Raw genomic sequence first — 13,050 nt, 5'->3', positions numbered from 1 at the left:
GATAAATAGCCAACATTTATTAAACACCCTCTACATGGCCAGTACTGCACTAGGCACCGAGGGAGGTCACCTCAAGTACCATTTGTGCCCTCAAGAAACAGTCTGGCTGAGGAGACAAAGGTTATTAACACACAAGTAGCAGTAGTGGTGGGAGTAACAGCAACTAGCACTTACTAAGTTCTTGCCATGTGCCAGGCTTGGGTCTAAGTGAGTCACCAGGTGATAACTCGCTTTAATCCTCATAACCACCCTATGAAGAAGGTGCTATTACCTCTAATTTACAGATGAGGAAACTGAAGCTTAAAGCCACCCAGCTAGGAGGTGGCATATGGAGTCCCAACCAGAGTATAAAATACTCAGGACAGACTGCCAATGCTGCAGGAGGCACGAGAGGAGGGAGATACCTGTGGATGGGGTAGTCAGGGAACGCTTTGACGGAGAGGCTGGACTTGAGCTGAGTCATGAATCCTCTTCACCCTAACCTTCCCTCCCAGCAGGCCTGCCGGCATACAGGACCCTCACCCCCGTGCATCTGGAGAGACTAGTGCACATTAGATAACTCTGTGAGGGCGTCGCTATCATCAGTGCTCCTGGGGCGGCCGGCACCCCAGCTCCCGCCAGGCGCCTCCCCAGTTCCGGAGCCCGAGGGGGCAGGAGCCCACGGCAGCCGCTGATTAATTTCCACTGACAAGCAGTTGCGTCTTCGGCAAGCACGGTATTAAATAGCTCCTTTTGATCATAATTAAGTTTCTCTCGGGCTGATGCTATAAATAGCCATGCCCTATTGATTGGAGGGTCTGTGCTGTGAGCTCAGCATCCTCCAGGAGTGTTTCCAGGCCTGGCCTGGGCTCTCGAGTCCCACTTTTCTCTTCCCGACATGCAACATTCCTAATTTCAAGGGCAGGTGCAGCCAGACACCAGGCTTGGGTTCGGCTCATTTTCCCAACCCTCCCCCACCCCCAATGCCATGCCAGCTGAAGCCAGGGTTGACTCACTGGTTTACTTGGCTTCCTGGGGAAGGGCTGGGTAGAGACCTAGGGAAGCAAGACACCTGTTCTCTCCTCCTGGGCCCCTCAGGACCTGAGCTTTCCCCTCTCTCTGCAATGAGGACAATATCCCTGCCCCTCCCTACTGTGCCTGGACACCTGCCCTATTATACCAACAGGGAAACTGAGGCCCAGACAAGGAAGATCCTGTTAAAAGTCTCTGAAGGAGACATGAACTCACAACTAGCGTTGTCCCTTCCTCCTTCTCTTCTTAAAGAAAGTATAGCCAATCTTGTTGTGCTATTCTCAATGCTATGTCTAAGAGAGGATGAGAGGAGGAGACTGGGGCCTCCAAATCCCAGGGTCATGATAAGGGGGGGCACCCAGAACAAAGCACATTGATTATGATGCTTTCTCTGCCCAAGACATTTTTATGCTGGTAAAAAGGAAGCAGGCAGAACTCCTTCCTTCTCCCCACCGGATGCCTCGCAGAGTCGCTTCCCAGAAAGCAACAACGTTCTTTCTCCAGGACTTCTCCCCAGCTCCCTAGAGGGCCCCAACCACTAAACACACACACAGTGCTGCTGCTTTGCCCAGTCTGTGATTCCTTGGTGCTCAGTTCTGTTTTGTTCTGGCCCACTCTAAGGACGTGATGTGGGGACAAGGCAGCATGGTAGACATGCAAGGTCTGCCCTGAAGTTGCCAGGCTCTGCCTGATCCCACCTCTGGCACCAACTAGTGGGATGGTCTTGGGCAAGGAGCTTAACTTCTCATCTATGAAATGAGTGGGTGGAACGCCATGACCTTTTCAGCTCCAAGTTCTACAATAGCATGATTCTAAGTAAAAAAAGAGTATGTGCATACATGCACCAGGAAGGGGGCACGGAAGAGTAGTTGCTAAGTTTTCATTTTAAAGCAAGATATTTCCTGGGACCCCAAAGATGGAGGGTATCTGGAGAGGGCAAGCCCTGGTGTCAGGCTCCTGTCCTCCACTCTTTATGAAACCATGACTCTTGGACCAAATCTGCCCCATCTCCTGTTTTTATAAATAAAATTGGAACACAGCCATGCTCATTCATTTGCCTACTGTCTCCAGCTGCTTTTGTGTTACAACAGCAGAGGTGAGTAGCTGCAATAGAGAATGTATGGCCGACAAAGCCCAAAATATTTATTCTCTGGCCCTTTACAAAATAAGTTTGTCATTCTCTGCCAGGGCACGTCAGTCGGTGGGGAGGAGGAAGCAAAGGTCTCTCCCAGTTGAGGTCAGGAATACGTGCCTGGGGAGATCCTGGGCAGAGCAGATGCCTATTCCCCACCGTCCTGCAAATCAGGGTACAGAAGAGGTCACTGGTACTTTTTCAGGGGACATGGATGAGGACCCCTGAGTCCCTGGGGGCTCTTCCCAGTGACCTGGCAGCCTGGAGATTGGCTGTCCCCAAACCACCTGACATACACACACACAGAGACACACTTATGTGCACATTCACACACACACACACACACACACACAGCTGGGCTGGGCATGTTTGTACAATGGCATCCAACCTGACCAGGCTGTGCTCTTTCCTGCCGGGGTCTCATGAATCTGCTGCAGAAAACCTCCCCAATCCCTCGCAGAGCCCTGAGCTGAGGCCAGGGTAGGAGGGCGCCTCAGGCCCAACTGGCAGTGCCCAGAAGCAGAGCCATTCCTCGGGAAGAACAGGCAGAGTTGGTCACTGACACAGAGAGCAGACTGGAGGCCCTGCGAGCTGCACTTAGCAATCTGATGCATGACCAGAGCAGCGAGCTGCTGCCGGGAAACCGGGGAGCAGGAAGCGGCTGGAGCTGGGCTGAGGCAACAGCCATTCAGTAGAATCAGCATGGATGAAATAAAAACATGTTGCCATTTAGCCTCCACTCTCTGTGCTCCCCAAGGCCTCCTAAAGCTCTCCAGGCTCGGCCTGCTCAGCTTGGGTCTCAGGGGTGCTCCTGTTGCTCCCCATTCTTCTACACCCTCTAGAGCTGGCAGGCCCCCTCCGTCTGGCCCTGTCCTGCAGTCAGCATCGCAGGACAGCCCTTGATCTCCATCCCAGAGCCTCCAGCAGCCACCTGGCGGGCTGTGGGGGGCTTTGATGGTCTTTTCTTCCTCAACACAAAGCCCGATCTGGTTTTTCGGCGGGGGGGGGAAAAAATCTCCCTATTAGTTCTCACACGGTGGCTGCCCGAGGCCATATGCCGTGTTCTCCAGCTTTGCCATGATGCATCTTGCTTGTAATTGCTTTAGAATGACACTCATCATGTTCTGTTTTATCACCCAATGACAGATCCATACAGAGGAAGGGAAACACATTCACACACGCACACTCACAGAGGAAGCCAGACTGAATAACAGTTAGGCAGAGTGATCGTGCTGAAATTCCAAGAGCTGGACTCTGTCCACTCTTGGAATGCAGAGAAAGTGCTGCATTCACTGTTTCTGCCTCTGCGTCTCAAACGGGGCAGTCCGTGGTGGCCTGCCTGGCCCATGCTTCCAGACGCACTTTCACATGCTCACCGCTCCCTTTAAACTCTCCACAAAAACCTTAGCCTTCTTTGCTGTAATTACTCAAGGGACGAAGATTTCTTTCCAGGAGGAAAAGGCAGCTATAAACAGAGAGGGAGACATGGGATTACTCCTCTGTATTTAAACACTTCACCTCGAGCACCCTGGGGTGAACAGCCCTCCTGTCCCAACACTCGGGTCTGCCTGTTATTCCCCCTGCTCCAGGTGGCTCACCCCATCCCCCACTTCCCACCCTCAACAGGCAGGGGCCTCTCTCATTCTGAAAGGTCACGGGTTAGAAGCATCCAGGGGCTCCCGTGAACTGAGTCACAGACACTTTAACTTCACTCGCTGACTCCTGCTTCCTGGGGCCAGTGGGGGTGGCGTCATCTATATTCTCTCCCTGCCCACTGCTGGGAAGGGTGGTAAACCCAAGAGACTGACAGCTGTGACAAATGGACAGAAGCCTCTTCTGTGCCATCACTGTCCCTGCCAGGTGCTCTGGGGCATACAAACAAGTAGTACAAAGTAGAACACCAAGAGAGAGCCCCTTCCTCAGAGCCCCGAAGTGCAGAAATGGTTGGGTGTGACAACCCCACAGTCAAAGGGCCCCACAGTCCTAGCAACTTCTCCCTTACCCATCTTGGACCAAACCCTCCATGCCCCACTGCTGGGACCTGTCTCCTCTACCCGAGCCGGCTTCACAGCAGACCCCAAACAAATCCTCCAGAGCCCATCTAGTCCATACCTATTTAGAGCTTGAAATCTGGGCCGAGAAAAAAGTATCCCAAAGCCCAAGACCCTTTCTTGCTAAGGATGCTGATCCTCAGAGGGCTTGATAAAGCCCCACTGAGCAACCTTGAGGAGGACAGCTCATGGCCCTTGGCCTTCGGCCACCCTCCACACAGAGAAACAGGATCCTCCATGGGGTGGGGAAGACACTACAGGAGCCAAAGATCAGGCACGGCTGTGTACCCCTTCCCCCACTTCCCACAGGATTGGTTAGTCCCAAGAGAATGGGCCTCTGCAGCCCCCTCCTCTAGCCCAGAAAGTGCTCAGGTATAAAACCCCAGAAGATCCTTGGGGAATCCTGGAGACAGAGGTGGGGACGGGGAGAAATCCCACGTTGAGCCCCTAGGCTGAGCCAGGAAAGAGGCCTGACTGAACCATAAGCAGTTACATATGCAAAATGGCCTCAACTCCAGGGGGACACTTTCCCTCAAACCCCTTCTCATATTAAGATGGGAATGAGCTTACATCCCCGGGGGACAGCAGAGAGAACAGAACAGACTGTTTCAGAGCGCTTTCCCATCAGCACTCATCTTTCTGTTTCTTGACGAGGAGCCTGAGGGGAGCCTGGGGCTTTGGCAGTGGGGAGGTTAGCAAGTGGTTGGGGGAACCCCATCCAAATGCCCACTTGCCACTAGAGGGAAGGCTCCTGGGTCATGCCTCACTCTCTGCTCATGCACACCTGCTACCCCCGGCCCAGAGCAGTGGGGCGCTTGCCCAGGAGCCTGGGGAAGGGGCACAGATAGGGCAGCCTAGACTCTGTGCCCTTGTCCTGGGGAGGAGGGAGGTGCTGAGGAGGCCAAAGCTCTCAGGAACCTGAGCTACAGCCCAGCCTACTTTGCTCCTCACTGGCTGGCCCACCAGGGGCTGGCAGCCAGGATTCTGGCTGGCCACAGAGGGCCTGTCCACCTGCACTCATCACATATGCAGTGGGCGTCCTCAGCTGTCCCTCAGAAAGCAAACATTGATGCCAGCGAGGCCACTGTGCTCCGAGCAGCCCTGTCACCCCCATCAGACCCGGCTGGCACGATGTTTCCTGGTCTTTGTTGAATGCGTCCAATTTCCTGACCAACTCGCTGATAAATAATTGTTTCCTCGTTCACTCGAGGCAGCTCCAAGTGAGGGAACGGTGGAGGCTGGTTGATGGGGCCGACTCTTTCTTTTGTTTCCTTGGTGTCTGAAAGCCAGGGCTGACCTCTGCTTAGTGCAGGGGGCACAGGCTGCTCTGCAAAGGCCCGTCTCCTCCTCGGCAGCTGCCAGCAGTTACCAAGCTCCCTCCTCGCTGCCTCCCTTTGCACCCACTGTATCTTCTCTCTCCCTCCCCTACACTGAAGCTCTGCATCCTGGCATGGGAATGAGATGAGGATCCAAAAGGATGATGATCTAGGGAACTGGGTATTTTGAGGGAGGCCAGAGGGAGACCTAGAAGATCTCGTGGCATGAAGGGAAGAGCATCAGCAGGGAAAGAAAGTGATCTGGGTTCCAGGCCGACCATGGTTGCTGCTTGGCTGATACTGGGGTTGTTGTCTCAGCTTTCTCATGTCTAAGACACGGGGGCTCGACCAGAGCCCTCCTTGCCTTTGTGAGTGGTGCCCCCAGAGCTGAGTCCTTGGGCAGCTACAGTCCCACTTCTGTTCTCCCTGCAGCTTCTGCCCTGAGTGTCCCTGGCCCGGGCTGCTGGCATACCATCTGGTATTCCTGGGCGAGCCAAGAGTTATTTACCAGTGACAGCTCTGTTCATCTGGCCATCCCCGCCCATGTGCCAGGGCAGAAGAGCCCCTCCAAGCCCCAGTGGTGACTAATATCGGACACTCACACATGCCAGGCACTTCATAATGTCATTATTTTTAAACCTCATAGCAATCCTCATTTGCCAAAAGAAGAAACTGAGGTTCACAGGTGGACTTCTGTTTGGTCACACCGTAAGAAAGTGACAGAACTGGGGACAGAATGCAGGTCTGTCTGCTTTCCAAGCCCATGCTCCTTTTAACCCACTCTCTCCAGTAGGCACCTCCTTGGAGGAGCAAGCCTATCCGCCAGCAGCAATCACAATTCTCAGGAATGAACAAGCCAATGGCCTCTTCCTCTCTGGCCTCAGGACAGGACGAAGTTAGCGCTGCCAGAGAGGAAAACCCATTCTCTTCACAGCCTTTCCCAACTCCGACCAAAACGGCCTAACGACTCCACTACAATCTACAGTTAGGGACTTGAAGCCACTGCCATTGTGTTGGGATCATGGAAACAACTTGGACTTTTGACCAGGCTAAGGTCCATGTGGACCGCCAGCCTGTCCATACCTCCCAACTCTCGCCCACAGTGAAATTCAGTCCACGCAGCTCACGGTAAGGGCCCTGTGGTAGGTTGCAAAAATAGCCACCAATTCTTCCCATCCTTTTGTATTCACACCCTTGTGCAATGCGCCACTGCAGGTCCTCCTGTTAAAATGTAGAATGTCTTTCTCTACCCCTTGAATTTGGGCTTGCCCATGTGATTTGCTTTGGCTATTGGGACATTAGCAAATGTGACACAAGCAGAGGCTTGAAAAGTGCTTGTGCCTTGGGGTTTGACCTCTCTTGTAGCTCTTGGGAACTCTGTGACTACCATCATTTGAAGGATCTGGGCTAACCTGCTGGATGATGAGAGCCATGTCATCCACCCCCGTTGCTCCAGCTGATCTTGAGCCAGCTGCTAGATACGTGAGTGAGGCCATTCCAGACCATCAGTCCCCAGTGGAGCCACAGCTACCCAGATAGACCAGCTGAGCCAGCCCAGACCAACAGAACTGCCCGCCAACCGATAAAGTCATGAGAAATAACAAATGTTTACGGTTTAAGCCGCTAGATTTCTGAGGTGGTTTGTTATGCAGTAACAGCTAACTAATATGGAGTCCCACAAAGGGACTGATGAAGGTGCTAGAAAATAAGTCCCAAAGGAGAATATTATGAACACGAGAGTAGCAATCTAGTGCAGCGGTCAGGGGGCTTTTGGAGTCACAATGCCTGGGTTTGAAACCTTTCTTTGCCCTTGAGTAACTTTGACAAGTTATTTAATCTCTCCATGCCTCAGTTTTCTCATCTGTAAAGTGCGGTAATGATAATGCCTACTTGGTGGGAACTGAGCTAATAAACGCAGAGCACTGAGAACACTGCCTGGCCCCCTATATGAGGGTTTTCCTATCATCACTATTAGAATAAACAGCTTTGCCAAGGTCCCAATTGTCAAAGAGTTGTTCCATGGAGGAAAGGGGCTGACTAGCAGATCCCCAGCTCCAGTGAGAGCTGACCTGAGGCAGTGAACTGACCCTATCGTGAGGGACAGACGTTCGACCTCAGGAAAGACTTCCTGATAGGGAGCATTGCCAGATGCAAAGAGGGTTACAGGGGACCTCCCAGCCAGATGACTTTCTGTGGCTGAGAGGAACCCAGGCAGACCGCACTGCCTCTCCTGCTGCTGCACCAACACACACACAGGATTTCTTCTCTTTTGAAAGGTTTCCTGTCCAAGTAAAACCTCAGCTTCTCTCAGATCATTTTACTTCCCTCCTCGAGGCACTGTCTCAGGGTTTGGAGGGAACAGTCCTCCACAAAAAGGGAGAGGAGGACTCATCCCTTATCCCACTCCTTAACCCCTGTCCCCAACACCACCAGTCAGGGCCTCCGAACTGCCTTCTGGTTATAACTATATTGCAATCAGCAGGAGGGAGAAACAGGCACTTATATACCAATATGGCTGCCTGGGCTCCCAGCCAGGGCCGGGCAGGAAGGGGAGAGGGGCCCAGACTCCGCCTGCACACAATGCTGGGCTCTAGGATTTGACTGTCCTCCCTGGCTTGGCACACGATGCTGGCCCAAATCAGACCACCACTGAGGATGGCCCAGCTGGTACCCTGAGAGCAGCAGGGGGGTAGAGGTGAAACCAAGGATGCTAAAGTAGCTTTCCCACCTGTGGGCCATGGTGCACAGGTGGGCAAGAATGGGTCACAGGCATGCAGAGAGATACAGACCTCCTCAACCCCCAGGGCAGCTGGATGGGGTGGGGGCAGCAGAGCCCCTGGTCATTAATCTGCTGTCTCAAGCAGCCTTGCCAGCCCCTGGGGAGCAGGGTCAAAGGCATGGCCAGGTGACCACACTGGGAAGCACAAATCTAAAGGAAAAGACCAACAAACTTGGAGTGAGGAAGGAAGCACAAATTCAGAGGGGCTCCTCTTGGAACAGAATCAACGTTTACATTGAAATTCTAGCTGTTACAAGGAGGTAGACACAAGAACAGGATGGAGAACAGAACTGTCTCTTGCTCTTGCACAGTTGGGAAAAGGAGGGGGTTTGCTTCTCCCCACCGGGGTGGGACGACTGCTACTAAGAGAGGAATCCCTCAGAGTTGAGTCATGAAAAGGGCTGCTTCCTCCACCTTTCTCCCCATTGCCCAAAGTGCACGGTCTTTAACTCTGCCAAGCAGCATAATTATAGGTGTCACTGCAGTTCATCTGATTCGTTTCTGTGCCTGGTGACCACACCTGGTGAGCTTTCCATCACCCTAAGAGCAGGCACACACGGGCAACACAACCGGAATGTTCGTTGAATGAATAAAAGAAATGCACAATAGCAGATTCAAAACAGCATCTGCTCCCCCCAACGTATTTTTATGTAAACAGGACTATAAATCCAAGGACAGCTGAATCTCTCTCAAGTTTAGGGTTAATTTTAAACAATTAAGAGGAAGAAAAAGGGTTTTTAACTTGTTTTTTTATAATGAAAACATACATACCTTTGTGTATACACAGGCCCCACCCCCCATTAAAATAAAGTTATCCCTAATACATAAGTTTCATTAAATAATACTGCCACACCAATGAGAGGCACTCACATCCATGGGCAAAAGGGAGTTTTACAGATGCTTCTTGAAAGATAAGATTTTTTTCTTTGAATGTTTGATAAATTTCACAATTTTTTAAAGTAAAAGATCTAATGTCTTCACTTATATGAGGTCCCTAGAGCAGTAAAATTCATAGAGACAAGATCCCCATCAATTCTCTCTGGATTCTCCAGGTCCAGAGTCACTTTCAGGGAAAAAGGGGGGCAGGTGAGGGGCTCATCCAAGGACCAGAAGCCCCAGTCCCGGACCAGGATGATGCTTCTGGTGTGGGAGGAAGGGTCACCTCTCAGCAGGCCAATCTGCCAAGAATGGAGGGATGCCAGCCGGCAAAAAGAGAACCAGGACCTGGAGGTTCCCGTGTCAACCACGGCCCAGGGTTACACTGAGAACTCCCTCCTCCCTCCCCACCCCTCCCCACCAGCACGTCTTCACACATGCGCACACGTGCACACACACACAAACATACATGCACAGGCACGTATGCACATATACCATGAGCATGGTGCCTGTTTCTGAGTCTCTCCTCCAACTTTCACTTTTTGCCTCGAACACCTTCCCTTCCCAGCTCTCCAAGCCAACCTTCTCACATGGTTACACACTCCTCAAAGTTCTATCTATTCCGTGATATCTCCAGGTTGAACAGATCTGATGATCCCCTTGGCTCTGCCCTATCTGGATAGGAAAGGTCCCAGAGCTACATACCCCACCCCAAATTTGGGCCCATCCGCCATCACTTCATGCCATGAAATGCACAATCTTGCACCCGACTCATTATCCAATCCTGCTTGGTTTAAAGTTTTATCCTTCGATTTGTCTGACCCACACACATGCGGGTTCTTCTCACTCTGAGGTGAACTGGTGGGACACGACAGGGCAGTGACGGGCCAGCAACTGACACTTCAGCCCCCTCTGTGCCAGGCACTCTCCTGGGAGCTGGGCCCGGGACCACAGTGCCTGACTTTGAGGAGCCAGGGCTGCCTATGCCAACAGGGGCTGTTTACTCAGCCTTTCAGATGGTGGTGATGGGAGGGGGAGAGCCTCCCAGGAGAAGACTCACTAACCTGGCCCATTTCCACCAAACTTCCCCTTCACTTCCCCACCACCCTGCCGCCTGCTCTCAGTCCGCATCCTCTCCGTGCGTTGGAAAGAAAGCCCGTGAGATACCCACAGCCAGAGAGAGCCCACGTGCTCACCCTCTCCCCAGTCCTCTGTGACGATTTAACGGTTGGTTTCATTCAAATAACTCAAGGTAATGTAAGCTATGCTGCCCACACAGATGCTAATAGCAATATAGAGATTTCCCTGCATTCCTGTAGGGAACTCAGTAATAAACTAAAGGGAGAGGAGAAGGGAAGGGCCATTTACAGACCCACAGGATAACAGGGGAAGAGAAAGAAGTTGGGGATGGGGTGGGGCAAGTAGGAAACCAGGCCCTGGTGGAGGCGTCAGTGAAGATGAGGGGATGGGAGACAATGGAAGAGGTGGGGATTCCACGTGCCCCAGAACTCACCCATCTGGCTGCACAGGCCCTTGGCTGTTCATCCCAAATGGCCTGGTGAGGAGCCAGCTTACCAGGAAGCTTCTGCTCCCTGAAGGGCTTGGATCTGCCAGGCCTGTGCCTGGGTCACCCTAAGTCTGTGCCAGGACAAATGTCCCAGGGTCTTCTTGCCACTGAGTCCTCTAGTGACTTCCCTGATCATAATTATACTTGCCTTCCAGAACCATTTCCTAACAGAACCTTCTGGGGTATAGAGGAAGCAGGTTTGGGTTCAACACACAGTGGAGGGTTGTGATCACTGACCCTCTCCAAAATGGAATGGACTGCAGCCAAAAGGGTAAACCTCCATCCCTGAATGTTCAGGCAGACCCATTGCCATCTGCTGAGGAGGTTGCTGAAGGGAGTCCAGCTCCGAAGGGGGAGAGGAAACTAGATCCATTCTAAATCTAGGATTCATGGGGTTTAAATAGCTGTCTGATGGCCCCAGGGTTAACGTCCTATGCCTTCCCATCATCCGGCCCATCCAGGGGTGCTCAGGGAGCTGAACTCACAATTCCCTGCTCTCTCCAAACACAGTACTGTGTGGTCAAGGGCTGCTAACCTCGATCTGTGTCATACTGGCTCACCATCAGGTGCCCTGGAGCCCTCTGGGGGAGTCTCCAAGCAGAACCTCCCAACCTCTCTGCAGACTTGCATTTCTGCGGCCCCTATGGCCAAGCACTCTTTTAACTTCTGCCTCTTTGGAGGCAAAGAAATGGAAATGGGCAGGTCCCCAGTGCCCTACCATCCAGGGGCTGGTTCTCCAGGCTGTGGATCATCCAGGCGACTGGGCCAATGATCAGTTTTCCTTCGAAGAGTGAGAGATTCACAGCTTGTGAAACTGGGGTGAGGTGAGAACTCACTAAACCCAGCCCCTCATCACTCAGAAGAGGATGCTGAGGATCAGAGAGAGAAAGGATCAAGGTCACACAGCCTGCAGAAGCTGGCCCCACAACTCGCATCTCCTCACTCCTAATCTAGTGGTCTTCCCATTGTCCGACAGGGCCCCACCCTAGCTGAGGGATTTGGTCGACCCACCTGAGCCAGCTCAGGCATAAAACACCTAAAGCAGAGCACGGATGCAGCTGCTTCTGCTCCTCAGCTGAGAAGCTGACCTTACATGGAAATATTAAGAAAGTCAAACACGATGTGTGGTGGTTGAGGGTGGGTATAAAGCCTCATCCTCTCTCTCTAAGCCTTGCCCAAACTCTGAGCATGCCAGTTAGGCTGCAGGAAAATGTTTTATTAATCAACACAAGCCCTTTTGCTAGCCCAGAGAGAAGCTTCTGCTGGATAGCAGAGGGAGGGAAGAGGTGGGGGGTTTGGGCTCAAAAGATGGGGACACAAGACCTCGGGTACAGAAACCTCTGGAGAACTTCCAGCAGCTTCTGGAGGCAGAGGAGAAACAGGTCAGGGAAGAAGGGAAAAAAGAAAAACAAATGTAGGGTCACATATGGCAAACTGCCCTTCTTCATGTCTTGTGCAGAAATGGCAAGAAAAAGGTGGGATGAGTCCAACACCACAACGCCAGGAGAGCCAGCAGAGAGGGGAGTGAGGGTCACAACTCATGAAGAAAGAGCCACACCTGGTGACTGTATTCCTCACAGAGGGCAGGCATGAGGCAGCGCCGTGACCGCCAGGGGTGACATTCCCCAGGAGACTTCTCACTCCATCCCCCACCTGCCCCATCTCCTGGAACTAAAGACCGCAGATCACTGTGAGGGGCCTATAGCTGAGGGGTGTGGAGAGCGGGCATCCCAGGCTCTGTCACCGGGTTCTGACAGGCCCCCCAATCAGAGCCACCTCCATCCATTCCAAAAATGTGAGGACGGCCTTCTAGCTCTCTGCTGAGCTGAGCTGTGATCCCTCTGGCGGGCCAGGAGGGGCTGGCTGAAAGGCTGAGTTATGCCCAAAGGCCTGCTGTGGGGGTGGGTATGGATGTTGCCAACATCCGGACACAGGACATTGGCAACAAAGCCTCCAGGGACCAGAATCCAGGGAGGAAGACAGCATGAGATTTTAAACGGTTATTCTAAAAGATATTTTATGTAGTATGCATATTTACAACTTTCCTTCTCCCTTAAATTTTTTTTCGCACAAACTCTGCTACATACTACACTAAAACTTCCCATCTCCTTTTTTTGTCTTTCCTCCTTTTCACCAATATGTGCTTCGCCTGTTGTTGAACTCCCCCCCGCCTGTCACATGTGCTCCTGTCTCTGTTGGCCCAGAAGAGCCTGGATCCCCACAGTCGTGTGCCTGCTGGCCTTGTCTCCCGTGACTCTGATCCCTCCTCCGTCACCATCCTGTGTCCACTCTTTACCCTCATGACCTCTGCCATCAGG

At 52.5% G+C, this 13,050-nt stretch overlaps 1 protein-coding gene across 3 annotated transcripts in view; it reads right to left on the bottom strand.

Moving 5' to 3' along the window:
• The window catches only part of KCND3 (potassium voltage-gated channel subfamily D member 3), a 199,407-nt gene that overhangs the window by 173,171 nt on the left and 13,186 nt on the right, over positions 1-13,050 (bottom strand). The window lies entirely within an intron of this gene.

The sequence above is a fragment of the Ceratotherium simum genome, chromosome 2 (genome assembly GCF_057802395.1).
Source record: "Ceratotherium simum simum isolate JZ-2026a chromosome 2, ASM5780239v1, whole genome shotgun sequence".
Classification (NCBI taxonomy): domain Eukaryota; kingdom Metazoa; phylum Chordata; class Mammalia; order Perissodactyla; family Rhinocerotidae; genus Ceratotherium; species Ceratotherium simum.
The sequence above is the reverse complement of the archived record's forward strand: the minus strand, read 5'-3'. Positions and strand labels throughout refer to the sequence as shown.